Below are 18,460 nucleotides of genomic sequence, written 5' to 3'. Positions count from 1 at the left end.
CAGTGCTTTGCTGAGCGCAGGGCTGGCAACGTCCCTTGCGCTGCAGTTCCCTGACAACCAGTTGGCTGTTGGGTGTTTGGGAAGGGCTTTGACAGATGGGAGGGACAATCCACTTGTCAATCATCTGCCATCATAATGATGTCAGGTGTTTGTCAAGCAGGTTGTCTGCCTATTTGCCACAATTGGCCTTGGGGGGTTGGGGGACAGATAGCCAAAAAGGTTTCCTACCCCTGGTCTAGATGAACAAACAGTTTGACCTGATGCACATCAGCAACCTATTAGGGATGGTGATGGATTCCATTGCAATCAAGTTCTAAAGCAAACTTATCCTATCCGCATAGGCCAGACAATCCTCAAATCAGAAAATGAACCTGGTATGAAATTCACAGTCTGGACGACTCTATTATGAAGCTTTTTCGGGTGCTCTTCAGAGCCTGTGTTGGATTTCACAACTCTCCATTACTTGATTTCAAACTGGCTCTGCAAACTGGATTCGATTCTTCCGCCACCTCCAGCTGTGTTCAGCATTGGCAGTCTTTATAAGGCATTTGCTCTGAGGGTTAATTACACAAAGTAGTTTCCATGCTTTGTGATTTTAATGTAAAGGTATTTCTCAAGATTTTTTCAACAACTTGAAATCCATTTGCTGAAATCCCCCTTGCTGAGCACATCCATCATTACCTCTTTCCTTCCCTCAAGGATGAAATCTACATTTGATGAGGAACAGGTAGTCTAGGAAGAATTCCAGGTATGTGCATCTGGGTAATTACACCCCTTTTAATCCAAGTAATGTCTGCTCTGCACCAGCTGTGAATGCCCTCCCCCTCCCGTGTGAGTGGCATGTTGTTGACAGAGGTGGTGACTGGTAACTGGACAGATGCTCACCTGTGCATTATAGAACAGTTCATTTGGCCTTGGCATGACAAATTACATGAACTCCTTGTCTGGGCATCTCACATTAATTGAGGTTTCAGTCAATCCTTTTATGACAAGCTTTTTCTTTTATTAGTGTCCCTCAGATATTAAACTTGATTCATTTCTGCAGTGTTCCTCATTTTAAACATTTGTGCCCAATCCCTTTTTTTTTAAAAAAATAATAATCAAAAAGTATTACTGTCATTATGTGCTCAGCCCCCTAAACAGCATGCACTGATTTGATAGTTACTTGATAAGGTAGATATGTTCTTACAACAATAGGGGTCCATAAACGGTGATGAAGGACATTCCAATATCCATTTGGTTCTCTGAACAACACCCTTTCTCCAAATATAACTTTGGCTCACACCCCAGAAGCCAGGCAATTAAAAATGTTCCAAATCAATTAATCTAGCTAATTAATTGTTTTAAAGGCTGCTGCCCAAGTTATAGCTGCAATTGTTGGCCTAGTAAATACTGGGTCAGTAGAGGTGACAATTTATCAAGTGATAACTTACTATGGAGTGCATGGAATCACTTGGAAAGTTTGTATTTTGTCATGTCCTGTGAAGTGGTAAGGAGGTTTTTAACATTCTTCTCTTTCCCCAGATTTCTTATTGGATGCAGCTGGGTGCTTAAATGTTCCTTACCACTTGGCAAAATTTTAACCAACTGGCTTATCAAGTGGTTATATTCAGGCACTGTTGTAAGTTACCACTCACTAGAGGATTGTCTGTGTCCATCCATTGCTGTGGGAATCTCCTTTTCATATACATATTTTTATAATTATCTGTCTAGACCATCCTCTGGATCCCAGCTCTAGAATCCCTGTTAACTTGCCTGTCACTTTGCTGCTTGCCTCTAAATTAGCTGAGCTACCTGCATTTCGTCTGCCAAGCACCTGACTGCATCATGAGAGACATTTTACGCTTTCTAATCTTCACATAGGTGTGAAGCATATGTGTTGTAGGTATGTATGTATTGGCTGCTATTTACTTGGCTGCTGAGAGTGTTGGCTTGCTTCTTAGCTAGTCTAGATCCTGCATCCAGCAAAAACATATGTGTTCAATTTAACTCTATAGGAGTCTTACTGACCTCGAGTAGGATTACTTACAGTTGGAAGCACTGGTTCTTACTAAGTATTGGAGTGGATTCTTACAGCAGCATTCATCTTTGTTTGTTCTCGTTACACACGGACAGGCTTTGTGCTGTTCTTTATCACCTAAAGAGGCTCATTATATGTGGGAAATGTGGGAAGTCCCCTTCTGTGAATGGAAGTGGCATTCTGCTGGTGCAAGGGGTTCCCTGTTTTTACCCACAGAGACCCTCTTCAGGTCAGGAAAAATGGCACAAAGCCTGCTCAGATGTAACCAGGAAAAACAAAGATGAATACCTTGGCAGACGGTTTCCACCTTCTGGCTGAGCAATAGGGAGATTTGACGTGAAAAGGAAGTAGTCTGCCTGCATAGGCTAATGTTATCTTCTACAGGCCCCTGGTGACCAACTTCAAGGAAAGTATACCAAGTCATCTCAACTAGTGGAAATGAACAAAGCTAAGACAGATGGAGAAGCATACCATGGTGAGTAGATTAGCATGTTGCCTCCTGATTTAGGTCAGATGTGGGTTGCTTCCTAACAACCCATATTGAGCATTCATCCTGATATGTTTGAATACAGCTTGCAGGGAAGTTAGAAGGTTATTGGCTACTTACTGGGCATCCATTCCGATTTGTTTGTACAGGTGTTGCCCCACATTTCCACTGTATGTCTCCACCACTTTCCTTTCTGGAAAAAGTCAGATTTTGCAGGGAGGCGAGATTGTTACACAAAAGTGCCAAATCAATATTTATTGCGCAACCTGAATTTGAATAATTATTCACACTTGGATTGCTCTGGATCAATTTTGAAAGAAGCCAGTGACTTGGTTTTACTACATAACCATTGTATCTATTCCAGTTGCTAGTCCCAGATATTTCTTCTCTCCTGGAGAAGGGAGTGGCTGTTTCTGGGGCTGCCTAGACATGACTTTGTTAGCGTTTGGCTGTTCACATGGGTGACTCACTCCAGGAATATTAATAGATGGGATAGAAGCCAAATCAAAGACAGTCCCATTAAAGTCTTTGAGTTTTCAGGGTGCTTACAAAATCAACATGCTGTGCAATGTTAATATTTGACCATTGAAACTGCAGCTTCCCTTATCCTGACTCTGGCTCTGAGCCATATAAAACACAGGACAGATGTTATGCTTTAGTAGGGTCAGGGTTATCAAGAGGGTGTGATTAATAGCCCATTGCTTTACTTTTTGACACTTCATGTTTTGTTTATTGCCAAGGAAACGCAGAAATCATTGATAATTTTGTCTCTGTGTAAAATACAACTGAATAGACAGTACAGAGAAGAACCTTGATCCTGCACTCTTTCTTGCAGTACCCCAGATTATTGGGCTGAAACTTTTTGGATCTGACTGCTACTGATACAGACATGTCAAAGGTCAGAGGTTAATGCCTCTTCACAAAAATAACAACTGTGAATGGAAACAAGGTGTTCTCTACTGTATAATGATTTCCTATCATACGATCAAGGCAAAAATGTTAGAGTTCAGAAAACCACTGACTTTTAGGAAGGCATCAAAGTAATTTGTTAGTCTTTGATGTAGGAAGTTATTTATAACATTACAGTGCTTGCTGATTGTATGATATGGCTCCTAGCAGACATGGATTGTCAGAGTTAAAATAACAATGTATAGTGGGAAATCTGAAGCTTGGAAATGGATGATGTAATTAGTTATATTAAGGGATTTTTACTTGTTTGTTAAAAATACCTAAGTATTTTGGAAAGGTACTATTTTTCTGTGAGGGCTATTTCCTCAATTATCATTTCCTTAATAGAAACCAATTATTTGCATAGAAAGGGTGTATGTGGTAATATTTGATGTGCCCTGCAAATGCAGTTTTAAAAAAATAGAAATGCCTCATTTTGGCAGATGCTAAACCATACATCTTGTTTGCAATATATTTTTGTTGGGTCCTCCAACAAAATGATTCTACTTACTTCTCCCCTCCCATTTTATATTCTTAACAACCCTGTGTCAGAAGTGGGAGACAGGAGCAGGTCGGCAATAAATCGCACGGCGTCAGTGAAGTTAACTCTCTATTCAAGGAAACAATCAGCTCAGGAGACCGGGCCTACTGAGCACAGCAGCTCATCCCAGTAGATCTTGCCCTTATGAAGCAGTTGTGGGGACTGAAGGTCCCCACCTTCCTGCCGTTGTCTTAAGTCTCTTCATCCTCTTGGTCCTTCCCAAGCAATATGAGACTGTGTTACCATATCTATCTCTGCTCCTCCCTCTTTATACCTCTTCTGGTTTGGGTAGACCAGGGGGAACTGGATGCAGTCAGTCTTCTTCACCAGCCTGACTCATCTCTGCCTCTTGGTCCCCCTCCTGTCCAGCCTTTACTTCTGCCTCTGATTCTGGATTGTTCCCTTTCTGCACTAAATCCTGTTACCCCTTCAGCTTCTGACACCTCCTCTTCCCAGTCTTCTCCCTCTTCTTCCTTTGATGGCTCATTGTCATCCCACCACCAATCCCTGGGCTCTGAGCCTTCTTCCCTTGGGGGTTCCCCAGCACGTGTCTCCCATCACTCTTCGGCATCCAACCAGTCCATGATATCCTTTCAGCTAGGCTAGACTGAGAGATAGTGACACTCAAGGTCACCCAGTGGGCTCCATGACTAACTGGTGATCTGAACCTGGCTATCCCCTGTTCTATTCTGACACTCTGAACACGTTGCCACCCTAACAAAGCCCATTAAAGCAAAACAACAAAGAAAAATCACTAGAAAATGGAAAAAAGCTTTTCTTAATACAAAAAAATTTCTACCTGTTGCATAAAAGTATCCAGTGAACTGCCTAAGCAGTGGTAGCCCTACTATTAGGCAGAGTGAGGTGGGAACCTTAGGCGGCAGGTGCTGAGAGACAGAGAGCATCAACAAGTTGTTAGAGGACAGAGTTCTGTGACCCACCTACCCTGCCTTGCACTGCCTAAGGATGCTTGGTGCCCTTGGGTGTGGTAGAGGACACTGTTTCAACACCAGCATTGAAGTAAAATTAAATTGCCTGTCTGTCCGGTTGCTGATTGTATGTGACACAGAGAAGGGGCATCATCATCTGGTCCTTCACCTCAGGCAGCAAAATATATTGGGACAGCAAATAGATCTCTCTTGATGGGGAGTTCCACAGGGAGGACACTGCTGTTCCTTGTCTCCATCGGCCTTGCCTTGGACAACAGCAGCACCCAGAGAAGATGAAATGAGTGGGAATGGAACTGGGTTGTTCTTACATCAGTTTCAAAGAGTGCACATGCAGTTTTAACTGTAGCAGTTTAATCGGAGATGGGAAACCTGTGGCCTTCCAGATGTTGTCCAGCCAACAACGTCCATTGTCTACATTGATGAGAGTTGTAGTCCAACAACATTCATAATTGGTGCATGGATAGCTCAGTTGGTTAGAGCATTGTGCTGATAATGCCAAGGTTGAAGGTTTGATCCTTGTATGTGACAGCTGCATATTCCTGCATTGCAAGGGTTAGACTAGATGATCCTCAGGGTCCCTTCCAACTCTACAACTCTATGATTATAACCCATGAATTACGCATTGCAAATTCTCTGATAATTTCTATTGATTTTATTGTTCTTAGTAATCATTTCAAACCAAAGCAAAACGTCATATGTTACTTATTGACATGAATTATGTTCTTTGCTCCCGGATCAGCAGTTGTTCAGTCTAGATATCTAAAATAAGAATCACAGCATCAAGGCTGCCATCCACCTCATGAAAGATTCTTCCTCCATAATTAAGCACTGTCCTCCCCATGCTCTTTCTGTGGCTCAAGTAAGATAAAACGTCCAGCTCTTTATTGCAAGGGAAGTTGAGTAACAGGTTCACTGGGATGTCAGGAGGAGGTATTTTAAAAGGCTCATTGGCTCTAACCTTTGCCTAATCTAATCTGTTGATCTTCCTGCCTTTACAACTGTCATTCAAGAAAAATTAAACCCAGTAGGTGAGACTGGTGGAGTTAGACTGCTAGACTGGAAGAGCATCCAGACGATTAAAAAGTGAGAGAAAGTGAATGAATTGTTATTTTAAAAAAAGACTCATGAAATAATCTGATGAAAGAGACAAAGGAAATAAGATGGGGTTGAAAATAAATAGCAATGAAAGTTGAAAAGGAAGGAAAAAATTGTTGAACAGAAGAGAAAAAAATGTTAAGTAAGTGCATATAAAAAGTAATGCTTAAGAACAATAGTGTGTTGATGAAAAAAGATGGGTAAAAAGGTTGAAAACCATGAAAGAAGCTCAAAATAGAGCCTGGCATCCCAAGATCTCATGCCAGGGTCTTGTTTTTTCTCCCCCCCCCCCCCGGAAAACAGATCCATACAACATATAAAGGTCCAAAAGCAATACTGAAGAAGGACTTACTTTTTAGCAAAACAAAAAAAACTTTAGCTACTGAAAATGAAATCCTCCAAATTTCTTTTGTGGCAGAATGTTGAAATTAAACTAATTTTATTTGTTAATCTTCAAGCTGTGAGATGAGTAGATGTATGAGATTGCATGTTGGTCAAGAAAGGAAAAAGTTAACAGCCCTGAATATATGCATTTGCTTTTCATTTCTGCAGGGATTATTTGTTTGTAGGGCTGGTAGAACTCTGTTAAATCGCCAAAGTGCGCTAGTATAAAAATCTCCGTTCACCGCGATCCTGCTGAATAAACCTATATTTCCATGCACAATCAAGCACTGGATCAGGAACAGCAGACACACATCTGGTAAATCCAGCTTGCTCCTGTGTGGGGATGTTGTCTAGTAGTGCTACATTGCTTTTAATGGAATATTTAACACATGCTCATTCACATTTTGGCACTACTACTAAGAACATTTCCAAAAAGTGTGACTAGACTGGAGTCGAGATGCCTGTCTTTGGGGTAGCTTTTTATTTGGGCTGTTAAGGGATCAAAGAATCACAAACCATGCCTATTATGGGATAGCAACCACTGCAATGTGAGACCATGCCTGTGTGAAGTGGCTTGCGCAGATACTGCCTTCTTATCAAGTAATTGTGAGGCCTGTCACTGGAGGCAGGTCTATCAAGCGATAACCTTAAGTACCACTTCAACTGCTGCTACTGCTTTGGAAGGAAGTTTAGATACTAGCAGCAACAACCCAGGCTTTGGACAGAACATAGAATTTGTGCAGTCCCTGCTCAAAAAGCTTAACAAGTCAGAGACAGAAATGGAGGAGGGCAATGGGAATAGAGGAAAGTCATGGCGGTGAATGATGGTGGGAACCACAGGTAAAAGAAGCAGAGGGAGGATCGGGAAGCAGGTCTGAACAGGAGAGGAAGGAAGGATCTTGGAGAAGAAAGAGAGAGGAAAGGCAGCAGTTCTACAATGGAGCGCAGATGTTGCTTGCAGAAGGTCCAAGAGCCATAGCTGAGTGGTAGAGCATCTGCCTTGCATGAAGAAGGTCTCAGGTCTGAGGTTCAATCCTTGGCATCTTCAGGTAGGGCTGGGAGAGAGCTGCTGCCAATTAGTGTAGTACTGAGCTAGATGGATCAGTGGTCTGATTCAACATCCTACTGTAAGTTCCAGATAGGGCTCTCAAAAGCCCTGCCCTGAAATTCCAATGCTGAATTGCACAGACCTGAGTTTCCCCACTCCTACTTTAGAGAAAACCTAAGTAAAAATTCTTCATTTAAAAAGGAAAGCAATACAGATTTCTCCTTTCTCACTTCAAAGCCTACTTTGTGTTGCTGAATTTTCAGTAGTGAAAATTAATTATGCTTGTTATTGTATGCACCAATTCATTTCCTCAACAGACAATAACATTTATCATAGCTTTCTTTTATCTGGAGTGTGTAATGGCAGCTCCCCCAGTGCTATCTGATTTGATAAGGAGCCGTTCCTCTGATCCACATTCCATTGTCAAAACGATGGCTGATTAAGCCTCTTTCTTTTGCCAGAATGGAACGTTGTTCGCCATGTTTTTTATTCCCATGAATTCCCATCTTGTATAGTTCTAGGTTTACCATTCTTTCTTTCCATCTGGTTTTTCTCTGCTTTAAACACTTGTCTGCTACATAATTTCCCAGGTAAATTACATTATTATATCTACCACAATCTTTCCCTGTTTTCTTGCTTAACTTTAAAATATCATGGTGTGAGTTACAGGAATTCAGACTGTGATGCTGAAATCAAACAGGATTGTGACATCTTCTCTGCTGTGCAATTCTTGCTGGATGAGTATTCAGCTGATAAAAATGTGTATTGGTTATCCACAAACTCAAGAGCTTACACTTTTCGATAATAATAATAATAATAATAATAATAATAATAATAATAATAATAATAATAATAATTTATTTATACCCCGCCCTCCCCGGCCAAAGCCGGGCTCAGGGCGGCTACCACCAGTAAAATTACAGTAAAAGCATAATAGAAAAAGAAAAAAAGCAATTTAAAATACAGGTTAAAATGCAATTTAAATTCAGCCTCATTTTAAAAGTACCTATAAAATCATGTTACTTTGATTAAACATGAGGCCATCCAGTTCATCCTCTGGAACAGGGATGAGGAACCTGTGGCTCGCCAGATGTTGCTACAATCCAGCTCCCATCACCTCTGATTATTGGCTATGCTGGCTGGGCTGGTGGGAGTTGAAGTTCAGCAACAACTGGAGGGCCAAAGAGTTTTCTATCCCTGCTCTATAACTTCTTCTCTGTGTTTACAGTGACTAACTTCAGAATAATTTTGTGATGGGTTAGCTTTCCTTATAATTCTTCCCCCAAATTTTCCCTGAGAATTCTTGGGGGGAGAATCAGTTACTTAGAGCTATTCCTGAGAGATATTAAAAGACCCAAATCCTGCCCACCTCTAGCATTCTTCATCATGTCCCCCCCTTCTCAATCCAAGTAACCTTTACAAGATGATGGTTAAAAAAGGGCACAGTAGTAGTAGTAGTGGGTAAGACTTGTTGGTGACAGGAGATGCCTCTAGATTCAATGCATTGGACTGAGAGATGTTGGGAACTACCCTGGTACCCAAGAAGGAAATGATGCTTGAAAGCATCCAGGCCATAGGGATGGGGCTTAGATCTCTACTGCCATCAGCAAGCCATCCAATTGTTAGTTCCCTCAGCCTCACATGGCTTGGCTAGTGGCAAACATAATACGTTCTGGCCTGAACTTCAGAGACAGTTTTGTGTGGGATTTCAGAACTGGGGCTATTTAGTTTTCCACACCCTACTCCCCTAAGTCTATTCACTTCAATCACTGGTGCTCCCCAGAGAGAGCATGACAGATTCTGCCTTCTTATTTAAGTTTTTGTAAGATCCTGGTTGACCAATAAGACTACAACCCTTGCACTGAATATTGTCCTAAAGGACACTGTCCCTAGTTCACTCTAACTTCATGCAGCCAGTTGCTCCAGTTGGAAGTGCACAATGCCACTCATGTTAAAAGTTTAATTGAGTGAGTTCAGTGGTGTTGGGTGCAGTAATCAGGATACTTCAGTTAACAAATTCCCTTTCTGGTGCAGGGTAGCTTTACTTAGAAGCTTTGCTTTTGTCTAATCCAGTGAACTCTTTGAACTCAGCTCCTGTTCTAAATTTACCCAGCCCTGCACTGAACCAACTGCTTGTTTGATGCATCAATGGGTGGAGATTCACTGGTGCAGCTGCATGCATCCATTTCCTGCACTCTGTAATTTGTACAGCTGGGCAAATAGATAATAAAGGGTGATATTATGCAGCATTAGTCATACTCCGAGTAGACCCATTGAAATCAATGGAGTTTAGTCCATGGCCTTCCATAGCTCTGCTCTGAGTACAACTAACCCTGGCTATCACCCAAAGATTTTAGCATGAATGCAGCTATCCCCTTCCCTTCAACCCTCTACTATCTTGCCTGGCAGCAGGACGCTCCCACTCTTGTCTGGCTGACAGGAACTGAGCAGATCCTCCTTCCAGCTGCTGATTACAGAGTCCCGCTCAAGGTCTCATTTATATGTGCATGTTTGTGGGAAGTGGAGATGACCTTCATCTGTTGAGTGTCCTTCTGTAGTGCTGGATCACCTCCAGAGTCCCATCTCTGACTCTTCTGCAGGTGTATTGTGGCTTCCACAGGGTTGAGAACCTACAATTCATTTTATTAAAAGTCATTTTTTAAGTAAATCATCTTTTTTGTTGTCAGAAATTTGTACCACTCAAAACAATTACTTTCCCTATAATGAGGGAGATATTTAAGAGCAACCTTCATCTTAATAATTATATTTATACATCTTTTCAGTATTTTGTTGTACATTAATAATATGCATTGGCTCTACTGAAAGGCTCCTTGTTCTTTTCCTTGGTTGAAATCCAATTTGCGCTAAGTCACTTGCTCACTGCCAAGGATAACAATCTGTAGGCTTGAGACAGGAAGCTAACGGGGTCTTACTCTTCAAATTGCCTTTCTTTTCTAACAAAGCTTTCTCTCATCCGTTTTGAATAAGATTGCCATTTCTCCCTCCTATTTCTGTTTCCCTATATTCCTGTCACAATGCTGGTTAGTTATACCCATTTTCAAATATAATAATGGTTAAAGCTTTTCTTTTATATGCTTTTGGAACATCAGGGAGGGGTGGAACAGTTAAGCAAAAAATGGCATACTTTGGGTTAAAAGTATGAAATCTGGCATACTTATACATGGATCCATATTAAACTTTTTGAAATAAATGGATTTCAGTAGGCACTGTTCTTTGGGTGCCTAGAACAGTGGCAAATATGTACTTCTGCCTTGTACAGTTAAGTCTGAGATCATGTACCTTGGGTTAGAAGTATGAAATTTGGGAATGAGGACAATGTATACTCTCATCTTTTACGTTTTATTCTACTCTACTTTTTAAAATACCTGCTCTATGGTTCAATGAGTCTGCAGTGACACTCCCAGCCTGTAGGTGTCACTGCTATCTCTACACCACAGCTGCCATACTAGTAAGGACCACCCACTCCCAACACTCCTCAACCACACGCCCTATTCTCCTCAGCAGCCCTTGCAAACCCCACTTATTCCCAGGAATGTGGGCATAGAATTACAGTCTAAGTGGCATTTAATGGCTGTTGGTGTTCCCTGACTGCTGAAATACAGAGATAGCACTGAGGTCTTCCGGCCATTGATTAATTGCTGGGGGAAATTGTCTTTCTAGCGTTGAAATGTGAAACTTTACAGTGCTGTGAAAGTTTGTAGCATGCAATTCCTCTTGACATTGAGACAGGTCCTGAAGCAGAGTCATATAGAGTCATGTACTGAGCAGTCGCATTTGCACTCTCAAATCATTTTCAAAACACTGTCTTGTTGCAACTCTACAGGAAGCCCTGTCCTAATTGTGAGCGAGAGCCTGGAGGTAAGGTGGATACTTGAGGGTGGCTTAGTCAATGTCAGGCTGGAGATGCAGGACCATGGATAGCTCCAAGTTGGTTTGGCAAGGTATGAGGCTTTTTAGCCCACTTTTGACAGATTATCCCTTCATAGCCCCACCCCATTCCTGAAGAATGGAATGTCTTAACAGAGTAGTTTCTTAGCCTGGAGCCTAGCATTCTGTCATCTCCTACCTTGTGCATTGTCTGTGCTGGCAAAACCTGGAGAGGATAGGAAGCTAGTCCATAGCTAATTCCAAAGTTTAACTATGAACTTCATTTCTAGTATTATGAAATTATTGCCTACTTTCTCCACGTCATGCACAATTGTATTGAGATTTCTGGCTCAGGAAGTGCCATTTCTGAGGGTTCCAGTTCAGGTATCTCCACTTTAAAAGTATCTGAGTGAATAGGCTCTGATTTAGGCTTGGTGTTTGGGCCTAAATATGGATTCAGCACTTTTTTGGCTTATCCTGCTGAACTTCTTGATCGTGATAGTCACTGAGTACTGTTCTCAACCACTGGGTGGCCTGTTTCCATCTGCCCCCCCCCCCCGCTTTGTCTTACTCCGTGGTAAGTTTTTGGAGACTAGGATGTTCTAGCAGGTGGCATGTGAGTGAGAGAGAGAGTGAGTGAGTGAGTGAGTGAGTGAGGGTAGAATTGGGGACTCTCTTCTGCACCTGATTTGGACTGCAGACGTCAAGCAGGGTTACTCATCTTTGGCTTATTCCAAGGTAGGCTTCACCCCTTGGGGACTTAGACGAGCTAGCAGATGGACCAAGGTGGAGTCTTTATGCTGCAGATACTTGAACTGTAGCCTTGCTCCTGAATGGGGTTTGGAACAGGTGTAATTTTAAGCAGTCTTAAATGAAGCTGGTGTACATTACACTGGCTTCCCATAGTTAGGACTGCGCCATACTACAGTATATTGTTCCTGGAATCCTTTGTAAACTTCTGGCCACCACACAACAAAAATGATAGCATAGAAAAATGCAAACAAAATCAAGGGGCTGCAGCAACACTGCAGGCACTCTGAGGAAACAGAGTTTAATTTACACCACCCTTTTTGCTGGTTTAAATTCTGCCAGGTTCCCAGGTCACATGACCAAGCTGAACAGAGTTAGGATTCAGTGTCAGTCTCCCTGCCCACTCCTGCTATACCCTTGGAATCCCCCTTTTTGGGGACTTGCACTGGCTGATCCTGCGATCAACCACATCCTCACTCACTCATTCTGGTGAATCTGGGTTGAGGTTGAGGATTTCACTCCGTTTAAGAAAATAAAGTGTAGAAAGGTATATGATATCGTGCAACAATTGGAATACTGGGTACAGACTGCCACCACCTCAAAATGATATTACAGAATTATTGCTTTAATTTTTGTTGTTGACCACTTTGCACTCACTGAGGAAAGGCAGGGTGTAAACATTTTAAATAAATAGCTCACAGGACCGTGACACCAGGTTGTCTACAACATGGCATTATTCAAGTTCAAGTTGCCTTTGCAGAATAAAGTTGCTTTTTATTTTATTCATTTATTTCCTCACATGCACTGGATAGCTCAGTACAAAGTATCTTGCGGTATCAGTCCGACGAGGCAGCTGGGCTCACAACCAACATACCCAGCGGCTGGAGATTAAAATAACTACAGCAACCAGACGTCCCTCCATTTTTAGCTGTGTGATGTCGACAGGAAAAGGGTTCCTTGAAGCAGAGATTCCACATTAAAACAAACCAGGTTTTCTGCAGCCAAGGTTCAAAAACTAACTGAAAAAGCCTTTTTACAGCCAAGGCCTCCCCTGCCCTCAGGAAGGATTTTCTTCTTCTTCTTCTCTTTGCAGAGGGCACTGACAGATAATGCAGAGCACACTCTCATAATCTGCATGGGATCCTTTAATTTGCTCCATCTGTGCTTCTCAGGGTTTCTAGATAATTCCTATACTCAAGGAAGATACCTGTGGTGTTTCTTTTTTTAATTTACATTTTGAGAAGGATCGCATCACGTTTTCACTTGTATCAAATGGTAAGATTTGGAAGAAAAGAAATTATTTTCAATTACTATCTTCTCCAGATTCTGAATGTCGAACTTGTGAACACTTTGAGGACCAAAGTCCATATTGCCTTATAGGTTTCCCTCTGAGGGCTGCGTACCAGTGGTGGGTGAGATGAGAAACAAACGTGAGTGGGGCATTTGATATGACTCTTACCTTCATACAACAGACTATATTAAGGTTACCAGATGTCCCCGTTTCCCAGTGACTGTCCCCAGATTTACAAATCAGTCCCCATACAAAATCCATTGAAGTTGAAAAGTGTCCCCGGATTCATGGAAACAGTCAGGGTTTCTTCCCCACCATCTCTCCATCTTCCATGCAGGTAATCAAGAGGCATTATCACAGTGAAGGACACATTCCAGCTAGCAGAAAGCATTCAGGGTGTTTGTGGCCTGAGGAGAGTATTCAGGATGAAACGGAGAAGCTTGGATCCTGAATCTGAGGGTCCTTACCCATGGTCAAAAAAACTTGTTTTGAAGCTCTGTCCAACTGTGCATTGACTACTCATTGAACTCTACAGTCCAGACTCTATTTTGTTCTCAAAATCAAATTTTAAAGGCAAGTAGGCAGGAGAGAGCTATGGTTTATTTAAACTTGTGTCACAAAACTACACATCAAATGCCACTCCATCCTTGGGTCCCCATATATTGTTGGATTACAACCCCCATAATCCGAGGGTGGTGAGGTCCAACAATATCAGAGAACCAAGGATGGGAAATGATGCTCTACCCAAGGCATAGACAAACTCCAGCCCTCCAGATGTTTTGAGACTACATTTCTCATCATCCCTGACCACTGGTCCTGTTAGCTAGGGATGATGGGAGCTGTAATTCCAAAATATCTGGAGGGCTGGAGTTTGCCTATACCTGCTCTCCCCTTTCTCACAGGATTTCAAAATAATGTCTCATGGCTATGTCTGCCTGGTTTATCATGGTTTCAAAATTACGGTTAGCTCTTGGTCTCGTCTTTTGTTCTAGAGAGTCTAAATAATAAAAGTCCATAGATGCTGAATTTAAATTTTGGGCTATAAATGAGTGTAGAGTCAAATTCACTTTTGCAGATCCAAATAATCACTTGCTAAGTGTCCCAAATGGGTCAGATGTTGCCAATTGCTCTCAATGTCAGCAATGTTTTATTATACTTTGAAATTTTGTAGTGAGGCAAATGGAGCATATGGGAAGCTGATGTATAAATGTTTTAACAAACCATCTTCCTGTTAGCTCAGTAAGTGCTGCAGATCAAGTGGTCTTGAGAAATTGGTTTACAGTTCTGGACCTTGCAAACCATGAAAATGACAAGAGTGGGCTGTCACTGTAAAACAGGGTAAACTTCTTGGGTTCAAAGGAGGTCACACTTTTATATGGTGACCTCTTTACAGTTCTGAAAATAAAGTTAATTGTACGATTTTTAGGGGGAGGTCACAGCCGATGTCTTGCATCTAGACTAAGTTGGTGACACAAAGTTTGAAACCAATGGGAATTAAGTAATGACTAAATTGATTTCAGTGGAACTTAAGTATAACTAACTTGCATATAAACTATAAAGTACATGACTATTGGGAAATATAGTTTGTTAAGGGTGCTGGGAATTGTAGTTCTGCGAGGGATAAACTACAGTTACAAGAATTATTTGGGAGAAGTCATGCACTTTAAATGTAGAGAGGGATATACAGGCATCTGGAAGCAACTCCATTGATCTAGGGTTGTCATATTTCAAAAAGTGAAAATCCGGACATAAAAGTTGAGCTTTTTTTTTTAGTTTTGGAAATTCCGAATGTATGGCAACCCTACATTGATCTTAGTGGAACTTCTCAATAATTGCTTATAGGAATGCCCGGTTTGTCTGGATCTCACCCAGTAGCTTGGATCCTAAGTTGATCATCCATGTAAAATGAGGGAGTGATTGCTGTAACTCATCACGTCTCATAATATTCCAAAGAGTTTCCCAAACACAGCAGTAGCAGTAGGTTTTCAGTGGAGGACGGGACTGCAAAGGTAAGGAGGAGATAGGAAAGCACAATTCCATTCCATTAAATCTGTTCCAACTCATGGAAGGGAAGCTGGGATCCAAGTTATTGGCAAGAAGATTCTATCAATAAATAGAAAAGTTTCACACAAAGTCTGCCCATCCATCCACCCACCCACCCACCCACCCATCCATCCCAGAGCCGGACCACCAATGAGGTAGGGTAAAAACCTGCCTCAGGCAGCAGAAGCACAAGAGTCCACTGGCAGAACACCACCCCTTTTTCTGGTGCATGACATTGCTGTTCATCTTCCCAGCCTTGGGGTGGAGAAGACAAATGGCATCACCTTGTGGAACACTCCAGCTCTCACCGGGTTCTGCGAGAATTGGATGTTTCTGTGTGCAGCATTGTTGCTTGTCTCCCCCACCTCAGGGCAGGGAAGTTAAGTGGTAGTTCCTTGTGGAATGCCCTGGCTCTTGCCAAGTTCCGTAAGAGGGGGGCATTCTGGTGGCAGCGGAAGTGATGGGGGAGAGGCTTGGCAGCAAGGGAGGCAGGGAGTAGCACCTTCCCATTTTGCCTCAGGTGGCAAAACAGGATGGGCCACTCCATATCCATAAATCCATTCCTAGATAAATAGATAGATGTTACTGTTTTATATGTGTGTTTTTTTTAAAAAAATGTAGAATGTATTTGTTTAAGTTTTTATATGCAAGTTGCTTCAATACCTTTTAGATAACAAGTGACCAATAATTCTAAATAATAATAATAATAATAATAGATAATAAATATTTTACTTACTTATTAGATGATACATTTCAGTGATGTGACAATGAAATAGTGCTATAACATGCCCCACTTTATATGCCCGTGGGTGTTTACAATGGAAAACGCACTAGTACTTTAGGTAGTATACAGTTCCTTAGAAATGCCACTGCTTTTGGAATTCACAGATTTCAGTTTGCCAGTCAAGGCGTGGGAATAATAGAGTTTCCCTGACATTTTAAATTAGCAACAGATGACCCAGATCTGACTCCTTACAATGTCCTTCCAGAGTCCAATTCTGTATGATGACGAGTGCTGACCTTTCCATGAACAATCTCCATTTTCTCACTCCTCATGTCTGTTCCTCCAGGCAAAAAAAACAATATCTCAATGTATGACTGTAATTTTGCTGTAGAGGAGACAGCTGAACCGTCATCTTGTTTGCTGTTCTGAGAATTTCTTCCCTGCACATGCTATTAATTTGTGGACTTAATATACAATATTCTTATTGCATGGTGGTCTTTGAGCCATGCAACTCCCAAATCCATGACGTTTTTTTTTAAACAACTCACTGCTTTGCAGACATTTATTTGAAGGTAATTTTACTTGCAACTGGTGGAATAGGTAACACTTCTGTTCACATTCAGAATTGGGTTGTACCTAGTGCTGCCTCAGAACATGGAACCAATGGAAGCCTATGGAAGATTAAATTATTTTAAGTGTCTAGGTGGAGAAAAACCAACAGGTCAGTCACGTTTATGTTCATGAAATTATTACCAGTGCTTATTGTTTAGGTTTAGGAAATAACTTCTCAGAGAACTTGATCAGAAAGAATCATAAAGGTAATGTGGAAGAGATAACAAGAACTGAAAGGAAAGATATGAAGATGAAGAATAAAAATGAGCACTACAAAAGGGGCCACAAATGGATTAAAATAGAAATAAATTAATTAGGGTCCATAATCATAACGAGGGCATTATGATCACTCTTTTTAAAAAAGTGATTTTAATAAACGCTTCTAAAAAAGTAACAGATGCCTTTCTGTCACAACTGCCTCCCTCTCGTCCTTGGGCATGAAGACATCTTCTTCTCTAAAAATGGAACAACTGTAGTTGGTACAAAGCTTAGTCCTTTCAGTTCAAAATATAATGTGAAACTGGCCTGATCCAATTTCAGGCACTGCTACACATTTTGTATGCCTATTGAGTGATATCCAGTGTTACTTTTACTCAGACTAGGCTCAATGAAATTGATTTTAATGGGTCTACTCTAAGACTTAGATGTCACCATTTGCTTTTAAAAACATCACACACACACACACACACACACACACACACACACACAGGGATATGGCCAAGAAGAAACAGAAAATTAAAAATAATAATGGTAAAGAAATGAGAGGAAATTTAAATGCAACGATGTTTTGTTGTGAACTCTCTTCTGCAGTGGTTAACACTATGAGGTGAAAAACTGGCAGCCAAAAAGGAGGTGCAATATATAGATTCATTTGCCAAGAAACAACTAGGTTGTTACGATTTCAAAAGAGGTTCTTTCCCCCATTATGACAGGTAACAGCAGAATCAGGCTTTATGTTGGACAGGAAAACAGTCAGATTGGTTTCCTTTGGTTCCAGTTACAGATAGGTAGCCGTGTTGGTCTGCCATAGTCAAAACAAAAAAAATTCCTTCCAGTAGCACCTTAAAGACCAACTAAGTTAGTTCTTGGTATGAGCTTTCGTGTGCATGCACACTTCTTCAGATACACAGTATCTGAAGAAGTGTGCATGCACACGAAAGCTCATACCAAGAACTAACTTAGTTGGTCTTTAAGGTGCTACTGGAAGGAATTTTTTTTGGTTTCCTCTAGTGAACATTCTATTTGAAATGTTTGGTTCTCATTGATAGCTCCCTTCTGAACACTATGAGAATTGGGCCTTTTAGTGTCATGGCACATAGCCTTTGGAATTCCCCCCCTTCAATATTGTTTGTGTTGCATATTTGACAGCTACCGAAGACCTTCCTCTTCCAAGAAGACTTTTAAGTACTAGATGTCTCCCCCAGTCTGCATCTGCATTGGAATTGTTTTTAGGTATTGTAACTCTTTAATCATTTGTGTGCCTTGGGATCCTTTGGGAGGAAAGGCGACATATAAATTTCATAAATAATAAAATATGTTAATACCTATTCTTTTGATTTTTATGCTCCTCCTCCTCTAAGGAGCTGAGAATAGTATACATAGTCCTGCCAATTTATTCTCACATCAATTCTGGGAGGTAGGTTAGACTGAGAGATAGTTACTGCCCACAAACACACAGT

The 18,460-nt window shown here is 41.3% G+C and overlaps 2 long non-coding RNA genes across 2 annotated transcripts in view; both read left to right on the top strand.

The window, feature by feature from the left end:
- LOC310827398 overlaps nt 1-18,460 on the top strand; it is a 793,036-nt gene that overhangs the window by 473,431 nt on the left and 301,145 nt on the right. The window lies entirely within an intron of this gene.
- The window catches only part of LOC310827399, a 69,963-nt gene continuing 62,802 nt past the window's right edge, over nt 11,300-18,460 (top strand). Inside the window, exon 1 of the long non-coding RNA XR_014556346.1 lies at nt 11,300-11,352. This is a non-coding gene — a long non-coding RNA (uncharacterized lncRNA). The remainder of the gene's footprint in view (nt 11,353-18,460) is intronic.

The sequence above is a fragment of the Podarcis gaigeae genome (genome assembly GCF_964106915.1).
Source record: "Podarcis gaigeae genome assembly, chromosome: 11".
Classification (NCBI taxonomy): Eukaryota; Metazoa; Chordata; class Lepidosauria; order Squamata; family Lacertidae; genus Podarcis; species Podarcis gaigeae.
Note: the sequence above shows the minus strand (reverse complement) of the source record. Positions and strands in the feature narration are given on the sequence as shown.